Source organism: Pongo pygmaeus, chromosome 17 (genome assembly GCF_028885625.2).
Source record: "Pongo pygmaeus isolate AG05252 chromosome 17, NHGRI_mPonPyg2-v2.0_pri, whole genome shotgun sequence".
NCBI classification, from domain to species: domain Eukaryota; kingdom Metazoa; phylum Chordata; class Mammalia; order Primates; family Hominidae; genus Pongo; species Pongo pygmaeus.
The window spans coordinates 59,344,155-59,357,361 of record NC_072390.2 but is presented as its reverse complement, the minus strand read 5'-3'; the positions used below and the strand labels follow the sequence as shown (position 1 = coordinate 59,357,361).

The following is a 13,207-nucleotide window of genomic DNA, read 5'->3' as shown; positions in this document are numbered from 1 at the left end:
TTAAATGGGTCTCTGCACAGCTCGAAGCATAGAGAACACTGGGAGTAACTGTCCAACAGTAAGTGTTCAAGCCATGTTTCTCCTTAAAAAGAAGAATGGAAGCAGTTCTGACTTGATGTCATAGGTTTAGATTTCTTAGCCTCCCTTTCCCACTTAGTAATTGTGTTCTTAGGAAACATTTTTAATCTTTTCAAGTCTCATTTGGAAATGGGGTAATAATCCTACCTCAAGGGTTGTTTCAAGAAGTAAAGATTAAATGAGATAATAATTATGAAAGAACATACTGGGATCACCTTAGTAAGTGTGCAAATTTTTTTGTTACATTTGATTTACTCCCATAGTTGATCACCAAGCTAGCATTTGGCTAAGTGCTGCCCTCTCTTCTAAGACTCCAAGTCAAGCCCTGAGGGACAGGAGTTGAAGACCAACCTCCTCCATCTTCCTACACAGTGAGAAGCACAGACAACTAGTTTCCTTTGCATCTGCTAACCTGACCATTTAGCTGTTGTTTGATTATTGCTCTTCTCTTGTTTCTAGTTTGTCTCATGGAGGAAATAATACTGGGTACAGTCAGGAATTCCACATTCCAATCCCTCCTCCACCATTTAGAGCTGGTGGCCTTGGGCAAGTTCCTTTTTCTCCCTGAGTCTTCCCATCATTATATATAGAATTGGGACCAGAGAACATGAGTTCAACTCTGTGGCCCCCTCCAGCTCTGATATTCCCAGGTACTGAGCCTTGTCTCCTCAACCAGAAGCCCTTCAAAGCCAGGGCTGGTACCTTCCACCTTTTTATCAGATTCTGCTGACTCTGCAGCTCAGCCTGACTGGGCTGGCTGAGCCTAAGACAAAACTAAGCATATGCTGTTAGTTTCTGTACTTGGGGATCTCTATGATAAGGAAAGGAGATCAAACTTCTGAGACCTGAGGTCTGACATACTATCCATTAACCAACAGTTCCAGCTCTAGCTGCAAAAAACAGTGTCTCCTCTGGGAACCAATAACACAACACAACAGCATGACCCTTGTGTCTTTGCTCCCTGGGGAAAAATCTCTACAGTCTTGCCTGGGCCAATCAAGTTTGCAGGTTGAGCTCTGACTTTGATGCGTTACTTGTGCCTGTGTTCCTCTGTGCAGTCAAGGAAAAGTGTTCTCTTGTAGTGAAAGGGATGGGGGGCGGGGGGTGGTTAAACATTACCACTAACTTGTGCTGAGCTCTTTACAGTCATTATCAATTTAATTCACACAACAGCACTGTGATGCAGAAGATCTTGTCCTCATTTTACAGACCTGGAAATTAAGGTCCAGAAAGGTTAATGATTTACTCAAAAGCACACATTTTCTGTGCCAGATTCACAACCAAATTGAGGTATATATGATTACAAAGCCTCTTAGTTTGACATCATGAGGTATCTAAAACACAAAGTGATGCCAACTTTTGACCAAAAGTTGTTAGTTGCTTCTACATACATGAGTTCTAAAACCAGTGTGCCATCTGAATTGCCACGTCACTTAAACTCTCTTGGGCATCAGTTTTCTCATCTGCCTTTTCTAATTCTCTTCACAGAATCTTGCAGGAAAAAAAGGTAAATAATATGTGTAGCACAATGCAAAAATAGGTTAAATACAGTAGATTTGAAAGAAGTAATTGTGACCATAATATTTCCTGTCCAAGCAGGGTGGAGAAATTCACATCGTAAAGAAAATAATCTGAATTGTTAACATACATCAGGTATTCTCTAAGTTTATTTACGTTTTTCATCTGATTTAAGTTTATTATACTATTTAACCCTGATTTATTATCTGATTTTAACCCAGAGACATATCCATTTTACAGATAAGAAAATTAAAGTTGAGGGATTTGTTGAAATCACAGGGGTAGTTGTGTCTGACTCCAAATGTTATTTGAACCATACAGCCACCAGTCTTCAAATACTCTGTATTAGTGGTCCCTGAAATCTCTGGTCCTCCACCACACCATTTGTAAATTGAGGAAGGAAATGGTAGACATACTTGGAGGCAATGAGGATAAACTGAACCATCTAACAGATAATAATAAAGTCTTTCAAAGTTCTCTAACTTTCACCTCACTACCTGTTCAGTTTTAATTCAAATTCCTTGACTTCTCAACCATCTGATTCAGCCATTGCTTTGTTCTTTGTCATTTGAACATAAAGTGTAATCTGGCACGTATATGTTTGTGCTTCTGCTGCAAAGGAGATGCTAAGCATACCAGAGAACTAAACAAATATTAGCGCCACTTCCCTTTCTCTATGATATATCTCCTCTAGCTACCTTGTACTGTCATTAAACATTGCCTTGTTACTGAATCTTGTATATTTCCTTCTCCAATTATACATTAAACACTTGGAAATAAGCTCCAGTATCACAAGAGTTTTATGTTCCCCAGAGCAGCCCATCCCCATTCCAAATGCTTATATATAATTTCATTTCTTGTTCTAAAGATACCTCTTTTGAACCCCAGGCTGAAAAGCTGGTAGTGGACAGGACCTAGCAGCGGGAGGCAGAGTCAGCTGTCAGTGTTCTTTCATGTGTGGTATGTGTGGAAGTCTCTGACAGGCACACCCACCTGCTCCCCAAGACTGCTCTCCCTGCACTTGGAAAGCTGTGGGCATGCCTCCCCATTTCAGCTTAGGGGAGATGAATCCTTGGCCTGTTTCTCACAGGATACCATCCCATCTGTCCTGCTGCCTTACACTCCACAGAGCCCTATGCTGAACTGTTCTCCTTTCTCCCTCTACATTCCCAAGTGGATGATATTCCCCACTGCTCCATACCTACCCAAGACTATTCCATTGTCAAGGACTCAGCTCAAGTTCCACCTACTCCTCAAAACTTTCTCTGATCTGACTAACCCTTGGAGATACTAAACCCCCCGGGCTCCCACTACAATTCAGCACTTAGGCCTACATGGCTGGCTGCTGCTACTCCTCCCCTGGTTTTCATGGGCTCTTAGAGCATCTTTCACTCCATCTCTTGGGATCCCCATGGCACCCATGAGAGTCTGGTCACAATCAATAATAATGTCAATGAACAAACCAATTTTTGCTAAATCAGAGAGTTGGAAGGTTGATTAGTTTGAATTATAACAGCTACATTGAGTCCAACATAGAGGGCCCTGGGTTCTATCCTTCTCACTGTGGACAGAAGACCTCAGACCAGAAAGGTGTCTGCTATGGGGGTGTCTGCCCCTCAGTGTCAGCCTTCTGACCTTCATCTTCAGGGCTGTGCTGCTTCTGCCAGATGCAGTGCATGTTCAAAATTAGCATTTGTTTCCTTGAGGCAATTCTCAATTCACATTTGAACTCTGTCCCACTGCTGCCCCTATGCCAAAGCTATTCTACCCGCCTAGAATGTCCCCTTGTTCTACATCTTCCGTCAAATCCTAAACACATACTCTTTGAAATCTTCCTTGACTATACCCTAGGCCTGATCACACAAATAGCAAAATTCCATTTGGGATCATGTTCCAACTTTGGCTGCAGAAGAATGCTTTCCATTTCAGCAAAGCACATATCTGTAGATACACTGCCTACTCTCCCAGGGCAAAAGCCACATCTCAGAGCAGGCCTTTCCCAACCAAGTGTGCCAGGCACAATGGCTCACACAATCTGCAATGCTGAAATTTTAATAAATATTTCTGGATCAAAACACCAATCATAATAGAGCGCTAAAGTATAATGAGTAGAAAGGTTCACAGAGCTTTCACATCAAATCATCCCTTTTAGTCACTACTATTAATCAATACTTTTTTAAAAATCAAAGGTCTTGGCTGGGCGCGGTGGCTCATGCCTGTAATCCCAGCACTTTGGGAGGCCGAGGCAGGCGGATTATGAGATCAGGAGTTCGAGACCCAGCCAGGTCAACATGGTGAAACCCCATCTCTACAACGAATATAAAAAATTAGCTGGGCATGGTGGCAGGTGCCTGTAATCCCAACTACTCGGGAGGCTGAGGCAGGAGAATTGCTTGAACCCAGGAGGTGGAAGTTGCAGTGGGCAGAGATCGTGACAGTGCAAGACTCCATCTCAAAAAAAAAAAAAAAAAAAAAATCAAAGGTCTCATTGCTCAAATAACAATAGGTCACAGAAAGAGACACCAACAACTGTACAGGACTTGCCACGCAGATTTCATTAGTCTGCTACAAGCACATTGGTGCTCCCACTGCTTCTGATGAGCTACTAAGTTGGTTCCATCAGATTCAGCTTCCCCATCTCAACCTTTCTCCAAGCCACAAATTCAAACTCCAAGAAGCTCCTTTCCACTGACAGAACTGAAAATCATTGGCAGATAAAAGGAATAATGAAGAAATTGCTGTTTACTAAATTTGGCTAACAATATTGCATGCTCCTTTTTCATCCCAAATCCTTTACTAGATCCTGGGTTAAAAGCAATTGCAGCATTTCAGTGGCTTAAAGAGGCTTTCTCTTCCTAAATATCCAACCACTATGCTCCCAGGTGCTTCATCAATCCCACAGAACTTTTACAGTACCTTAGGCCAAAGCCCAATTTCCTTGATCCTACTCCAACCCAAATCAAAGAAGGCTCTGGTTTTGCAGACTGTGGGTCACCATATCTGATCTCAGAATGCACACAAACCAACCCATTAGCTATTATTGAACACAGGCTGCAATGTGGCTAGGCAGACCAGGTGCTATGGGGATGGAGAGGACACCTCAGGAACCCAAGCATGACCCTAGACTTCATGATCTTTAGAATCTACATGGAGAAATGACATCCAGCCCACTAGATCCATGACATGAGTGAAGTATCCATAGCAGGGTTTCCAGATGCCACCTGACAGGAAGCAGCAGCAAAGCCCAATACAGAATACATTCCGGACTTCCTAGAAACTGTCTTTATCTGTTCCATCTCCCTTGATTCAAGTCAGTTATTTTACCAAAGAGAACCAGTTCAAAATAGATGTGGGTAATTTAATCCCTTTCTTCCTTCCACATTACTCTTAGTGGTATGTCCTCACATTCAGCTCACCATTGCCTCCTCTCCCCTTCCCTGTCCTCCAAGACTGACTCCACTCTTCTAATAAGTGCTCCCCCCAATTCTATTTTACCCCAGGGCACCACCTTCCCTTTCTGTAACTCTTTCAACCCATCAAACATTTAGCAAAGTGCATTAATCCTCGGTGGGATTGGTTTGGACAGCTGTTGGTGGTGCCATTAAAGGGGTTTGAGGAGCTCTGACCTTTAAGAAATCCTTAACATTCCTAGGACACCTCTAGCTATAGAATCACAGAATTTTAGAAGGGACACTCTATACCAATCTAAACTTTTTTACTGTACAACAGTAGAAAGGCAATGTAGCTTGTCCCACATCATATGCTAATAGATGTGAGCCCAGGCTGCTTTCTGCCTCAGCCTTCTTGACCTCTTAGGCCAACTAGTTGCACCCAGCCTCCTCAGCCTTCTCTGTTTTCCACTGTGGCCAGGCTCACTCCATCACTAAAGAGCGGAAAAGCACTTGGACTTCAGCAACAAAGATGACTGTATGGTTAAGTGCCAAAATGAGCAAGATGGACAAAAAATACAACCGGAATTTTCAGAGAAAGTCAAGAGCTATGTGTGTTAGAGTCACAGTGAGACTCCAGTAGGCACTATTATTATTAACAAATATTTGATGATTGAATGAATGAATCGGTGACTGAAAGGATGCACATGTGGTAAAATATGCTTAACTCTTAAACTTTAAGGGAGAAACTTTTGGGTGATTGCCCCTGAAAGGTAGCCGAAAATATAAAAAGCAATTATTACTGGCTTACAGTAGTTATTATTCACACTGTCTAAGGGGCCCTCACTGTGTTGCTTCATAATGCAGAGTGTTAATACACCTTAAACAACATTGACTTTCAATATTCTATCTCTTCATAAATGCTGTGATTCATTCAGGAAACAAAAACATCATTCATAAATAAGGTTCAGGGCTCTGTGGGAAAACTTGTCCCCTTTTTCAAGGGCTCAGAGTTTGGGGGGGTAAGTGACAACAAACAGCAAGGCAGCATAAGTGGGGTGCCTTGCTCTGGGAACTGGGGATGAGGAGCTGAGAGCTGGGAGGAAGGAACTAGTTAGCCCCCACAGAGGAGGCTGGGTGCAACTAGTTGGCCAACTGGAGGTGACAACACAGAGACAGCTGAGGTGTGGAGGCAGGAAGATGTTCAGAATGTCCAGAGTCAGTGAAGAAACCAGTCTGACAACACAGCCTGGGACATATTGCATAAAATTGGGGTTCATTCGAGAACACTGAAAGGTGCCTGCTGCAGGCTGCCAGGCAGGGCAAACCAGCTCTCATGAGAAAGGGTAAAAGGAGGGACACAGAAGAGTCAGGGAACAAATGAGCTGTGAAGAACTTTCCTGATTCTGGAGAACTTACTGGATTTGCTGGGACAGTGGCAACCCTGCTATTAGTTCTTTTCTTTAGAGGGGCTAGAAATTCCGTCCTGAATGCCATTGCTGAAGTATTGTGGTTTCCTGATGGAGACCCTCCCCCTCGTTCTCTCCACTTCACCTCCCTTCCCTGTGTGTTTGCACATCTTTTTCCTTTTCTCTTGCTGATCCTTAACTCAAAGAGCATTTCCTGAGCACGGGGACATCTTTGAGTTCAACCGGATACCACCTGAGACTTTGAGTCTCAAAAAGCACATGGCATAGTAGGCATCTAATAATTCAACATATACAGTTATATGGGCATCGGTTGAATTATTAGAACACAAGGAGCCCTTGTGGGCATTTCTGATCATTCCAAGGGGTTATTAATTGCTGGGCTACGGCAACAATAATCCCAGGCACCAGTTTCCAGAAGGCAGCATGGAAATCCTCCCAGAGTTCAATTACAGAAATTAGCTGATATTATTTAATCCTCACAACCCCCGTGAAGTAGGCAGGGTAAGCATCTTTATCCTTATTTTACTGATTAGGCTTCGGAGGCTCAGAGAGGTTAACTGACTTGCCAGGGGTCATTTAACTGGGAAGTACAGGGACACGATCCAAAGAGGATCTTGTCACTTCAGATGTGAGTCTCTTCACACTTTGCCACAGCCGTCTGGCCCCAGGTTGGCCACCAACTTGTGTCATTTCAGGCAACCCAGTGTATCAGTTGCCTCATCCTCTGAACGGAGATAAAATGCTTATCTGGCCTTCCTCCTTAGAAGAATCAAGGGGGCGGAAGCCATATAAAGATATTTTTGAAAAGAATAAAATGCCATGCATATGAAAGGGGGTATTTTTGGTGGGAAAAGATAAGTTGGATCAAGGAAACATTTTTCCAAGCTGAAAAAGTTCTAAAACTCTTATCTGCTCACCATTCATCCCCTATTCCTCCTCAGCACTTGGAGTGGCAGAGCCTCTGCCTACCTGAGGGTCAGCTCAGCTGGCTTTGCCTACACTTGTTTTACCTGGGTCTGCTGATCATTAACCATCATGGGCTCCTGGGAGGGGGTGGCAGCTACCTCCCAGAGGATCCTGTGGACTTCAGGGCTGCTTACATTCTTTACTTGGTATCATTTGCTGTGAACAGGGTAGGAAGTCAACTGCTGGTTTCTAAGCTAACGGCAATTAAAAAAATAATGGTTCCTCGGTCGGGCGTGGTGGTCCACGCCTGTAATCCCACCACTTTGGGAGGCTGAGGCAGGTGGATCACCTGACGTCAGGTTTCAAGAGCAGCCTGGCCAACGTGGTGAAATCCCGTCTCTACTAAAATACAAAAATTAGCCAGGCATGGTGGTGGGTGCCTGTAATCCCAGCTATTTGGGAGGCTGAGGCAGGAGAATCACTTGAACCCAGGAGGCAGAGGTTGCAGTGAGCCAAGATCACGCCACACTGCACTCCAGCCTGGGCAACAAGAGCGAGACTCTGTCACAAAAAATTAATTAATTAATTATTTAATGGTTCTTCAACTTTAGATGGTACCCTCTAATGGGGGAAAAAAAAACCCTCTAAAAACAGAGCTATTCTGGACTGAAACTACGAAACGTCTAAATCAGAACAGTAAGGACCAGAAGCTTCAACTCAGTGATCTACAATTACAGTCCCCCAAAACCTTCTGCAGGCCCAATGTGATGTATCTCAGGGGGGCATCAAAATCTAATAGAAAGTTCAGTAAAAAGGGAAAATGAAAACTCAGAGCTAAGCAAAAATGTAGATTGGCATCATCTTTCTGCATTGATGAATTACAGTCTGTGGCCATCCTGGTGTTTTCTTTCCTGCACTTTTCAGGTATATGGCAGGCCAAAGTATGTGCAACTTCATGAAGAGTTTGTAAAACACCAGGGTTGCCTTTAAAAACCACTCTAAAAGAAGCCCAAACTTATGGCAATAGGCATGATGGTAGCACTCCTTATTCCTGGCCCAAAACATTTTGGGAAACTCACTAGGTTTCAACATATGCCACAGGATAGGAATGGAATTGGATTGTTTTGCTCCCTTCACAGGAACCCCAGTACCAGACAAAATGATGTGCAGCAAGACCTCTGTGAGGCTTCCTTTCTTCAGCCCGGTGCTGCTAACCCTCCAGGGCAGCCTCCTGTGCTCCCACCACCAGCCTCTGGCAGGACTCTCCCATACACTGAGTCCCTGAACAAACTCAATAACACCATCCCATTTTTAAAGCACTGCAACTCCTCCTTACAATACTAATGTGTTCATAATAATTTGCCCCATTCTTCTGGCAGGAGCAAAACTGAAGCAACTTGAAATGCCATCAGCAAAAAGTTATTTATTTCCCATTCCTGAGCATCAGAGAAAACAGGTTTCCATTGGCTGGATCTGCCTTCAATAGCTTTCTGGTTTCAATTTAAACTTCAAGTCTCCAAGGAAAAAACTGGCATTCTGGGAGGTCCAGGCCCAGCCAAGTTTCAGTGTCTCCACAGGAACCCAGAAAGGATGCCCCATCCAGCTAGCTATTTCTCATCTGCTTCCTTTTGCATACGGTATAGAAGCTTTGGAGCAGAGATTGAAGTACAACTAAAAATAATGACCACATTGAGAGAACTCTCTCTCCTAGAGGTACACTTTTGTGCCAGACAAGTATCGTTTCATCCCCTAGAGGAATTCAAAGTTAAGAGGAGAAATGGAACAGGGAATCCAGGTGAAAGTACCTACCTATTTATTTCTTCTTCAGCAAAATCCTGCCTCCTGCCTCTCCCCACTCACCATTTTCAACTAAATCAGACACTCCCAAGCACTGTTTCCTTTTTCCCCAACCCTCATTTGGGTCAGGTGATTTACAAAGTAGCTCACTCTGAGCAAGGCAAGTCCATGACCAGAAGCCCCTATGGCAGCAGGGGCTGTTGGGTTAACTTAAAGATACCTCTAAGCTCCCCTGTGCGATGTCCAAAACTGGGCCTTCCAGCAGAGCCTTCCTATGTAACATTCTGATGCTAACATGCAAAAGATCAAATTACAGCCCTTCACTTGCCTAGCCCTCTCATGAACATATAAGGCAGTTGATATTTTCTCCCAAGCTAGAAGTGGCCCCCTTCTTAACCGACACTACTGCCTCTCAGACACTCCACCTTATGTTCACTGCAAGCCATCCCCTCCCCCACCTCCAGTTTGTTTATTCCAGAGACACATCTATTTCCCCAGCTAAGAGAGACGAGTCCCTTTCCCTCCTCTGGCTCCCGGTGGTGCATTGGCTCACCACCTCCTCCCCCAGCTCAGCTCAGGTTACTATAGTGGCTAGCAACTCCCACAGCCCAGGTCTAACATCAACTCAACTTCCCAAGACCAATAGTTTGTTTTGGTTTTGGTGTTGTCCCCTTAATGGGGGGAGGAGAGATCGTGTGCCAAGCAACACTCTGGGTACCTGGTCTCCATATCTTTTGGGGCTACATTCCCTGCAGTTTGCAAATACTTTGTTTAACCACACTTGATTTCTTCCTCCTCTTCCGACTTTCCCCCAAACACTCTGTCTTAATACCCTTTTCTGGGAACAGGAAATGAGACTAAGCACAGGGGAAAACACAGCACCTCACCTTCGCTCTGACACCTGGGAATCCCTCGTCAGAGCAAAAGAGCTCAGGCTTCCCTCAGGGAGTTTAAGGATGGTAGAAGCCACAGAAATCAGAAAAAAAGGGAGGGAGTGGCCTGGGATTGTAAACTAGCTACATCTTAAAGTGCTACAAACTTTCTCCTCCCTCACACGCCCCTGGCTGGTTGGCTCCGCCTTCCCATCCCAGCTGGGGTGTGCAAAGGAAACTCTCCCCGGAATGCCCAGGTCTGGTCCAGTGAGTGTTGCAGATGTGGCCTGCACAAAACAGCGCCCTTCCTCTCCAAATACCTCTTCTCTAACCCATCCCCTTTCTCCCACAACACACACTTACATGCTTTGCACGTGAAGATGAGTTTGGATGGGGCACAGGAGATATACCTATTTACTAAAGGAGGGTAAGAGATGGTGCCAAATCGGCAGATAGTTTTGGTGACAGTACAGAGACTTCAAGAAATTAGTTTTTAGTATAAATCTACAGAAAAAGAAGAAAAACAGGATGAAGAGTGAAGGAATGAAAAGAAAAAGAAAGAAAAAGATGTAAGAGAAAAACAAGCAACGCCAGTGGACTCCAACTAAACTTTAAGGGGAAAGGTGTGGATAGTTGGCAGGAGGTGGGGGGAGTGTAGGGGATGGAAGGGAAAGGTATCTGCTGTAGAATTCCAGAATAAACTGCCCTTTAGGAGGAGAGTTTCTGCAGGGATAAAGAGACACACAAATTGCCCTTTTAGCGTTAGATGTCAACCGTGAGATTATCAGGACAGTTTATTTGAAACGGAAACGAATCGGAAATCCTTCCCACAACAGTCCTTTTAGACAGATACACACCCTGAGAATCCAACACAGACACACATAAAGAATAAATGCAGCATCAGGGGGCAATAAGAACTCCCTTTCCACACTCCCAATACCTCTAGCCTCATCTATTTCCAATTGCACAACTTTCAATCTCCAATGAAAATATTTCCAGTTGGATCCGATTTCAGACTTGTAGTAAGCGGTCTGGATGGGGGGGGGCGGGGGGAATAGGTGCTGTACTGTGCAGGGGAGGGGGGCTGGAAGACAGTATTTCGGCAGTTAACTTATTTTTTTAGAACCAGCATGCTCTACGGATCAGAAATTGCTATTACCCAACAATGCTTCCATCACAAACAGACACTGAAAACAGCATCCCCGTTATCACCATCTTGCCAAAGATCTGCCCGGTCCAGTTTACCTGACTTTGTCCCTGCGGAACTTCTCAGACAGTATTTCGGTCAAAGAGATAATGGTTTGGAAGACAAAAACAATAAATCGATACCGAAGGGTTCCCTTTCCGGAGTGATTTCCCACTGGAAACCACCGAACGGGGAAGCCTGCCGTTCATTCCCAAGCCCACGGCTCCTCTAGAAACGCACACAATGCGTGCTTTCAAAAAGGCATTCGTCTGCTTTTAAGGGAATTCCTATCTTTTCAGAGTCCCAAAACCAGAGAGCCTAAGAAAGAGACTCAAATCCATTGATTAAGATTTTTAAGAAAAAGACTAACACACAGCCACAACACAAGCACACACCAACCTTCGCCGGCTGGACCACTTCTTGCCTGTTCTTCTTTCTATTAACGACACGTTAGATTCTGATACATTCCCCCCCCCAAAAAAATCCAACTAGGTTACAATGTAGCTCTCTAGCTCCACTTAACCTGCAAGTTACAAAGAGAGAAAAAAAAAAAAAAAAAATCCTGCCTTCCCACCCCTTTCCTTACCCCCTCCCCCTCCCGAGTCCACTCCACCAACGCCAAACCCGCCAGCCCCGCCAGCCGGCGGCAGGACCGAGGGAGGGTGCAAAAGGCGGGGGGCGGAGGGGGGGGAGATCAGATTAGGCGAAACTCAATAAGCTCCCAGCCCTCCAGCCCAAAGCTTCCACCATCGCCGCCACCAACGAGCCACTCCAATTGAGCCAGCATCGCCGCCCACCCGCCGGCCCGCCGGAATCGCGCCCATCTCCTGCAACCTCGCCCGGACCGGCATCCCGCCCCCTCGGCCCGGTCTCCCCCTTCCCGCCGGGTGCAAAGTCAAAGACCCAGCAAGGCGACGTGAACTTTTGCATGCAGGGCACACACGTCGCCCCCGGTTCCGGGCGTGCGGGGGCCCGCGGCGCGGAGGGAGGCTGGGCGCCCGGGCGCCCGGGCTCCCGGGCCAAGGTCGCCGCGCGTGCTCACCCATGTCCCGGCGGCTCCGGCTCCGCTGGCCCCGGCGCTCGCTCAGATCCCGGCTCCGGTCGCTCGCCCGAGCCCCCAAAGGTGCTGCTGCGGCAACTCCATGGCGATGAGCATCTGTCAAACGGCGAGCCGCGAGCTGGCCGCCTTAGCTCGGGGGGCGCCGGGGCCCCCGGGCGCGCGGAGGCGGCGGCGAGCGGCGGGCGCCCCGGCCGGCCCCGCGCTTCCCGCCCGACTCGGCCGCCTCCGCCGCGCCACCGATTTATGGAGAGAGATATCAAGGGGGAAAATGGCGTCTCCGGAGCCCGAGGAGTCCTGGAGTAATCACATTCACACACACACGCCCGCACGCACACACACTCGCACACACTCGCACACAGGCGCGCGGCGAGCCCTGCTAATTTTAGCAGGAGCCAAAAAAAATTTTATGTATATATATATATATATATATCCCCGTCTCTCCGATCAATGCTTTTTTTTTTTTTTTGCTTTTTTTTTTTTTTTTTTTTTTTTTGCTTTTCTTCAAAGGATGGGTTGGAGCGTTAAAAAATATTGCTGGGTTTGGGCTCGCAGGAGGCGGCGCGCGGAGGGCGAGGGCGCTTTTGCTGAGCTGTGCAGTTCGGTCCGCTGAGCCCGGCGGCCCTGCCCGCCCGCGGTCGCTAGTGTTGCCGCCGCCGCCGCCGCCGCCGCCGCCGCTGCTGCTCCATGGCCGCGCCCGCCCCGCGCCCCCGCCGCGTCCCGTCGCCGCCCGCCCGCGTCCCGGGTGAGCGCTGGAGTGGGGTCGGGCCCGTGTGCCTGCCTCCCGCGCCCTCTCCGAGTCCCGGACTCCTAGTGAAAGGAAGGGGGAGGGCGCGGGCGAGGGAGGGAGGAGGATCGGAGCGGCAGCGCGGCCCAGCGGAGCGGGTACCGACCGTCACCCCGCGATCTTCCTCGCAGGGGGCGCCGGCGCCCAAGCTGCTCGCCCGAAGGGCCCAGGGCCGCTTCTCAGACCA

At 46.9% G+C, this 13,207-nt stretch overlaps 1 protein-coding gene across 1 annotated transcript in view; it reads right to left on the bottom strand.

Moving 5' to 3' along the window:
• The window catches only part of SETBP1 (SET binding protein 1), a 383,612-nt gene extending 371,671 nt beyond the window's left edge, over nucleotides 1-11,941 (bottom strand). Inside the window, exon 1 of the mRNA XM_054460266.2 lies at nucleotides 11,576-11,941. The gene's annotated coding sequence lies outside the window, so the exon portion shown is untranslated. The remainder of the gene's footprint in view (nucleotides 1-11,575) is intronic.
• Nucleotides 11,942-13,207: the final 1,266 nt, after the last annotated feature.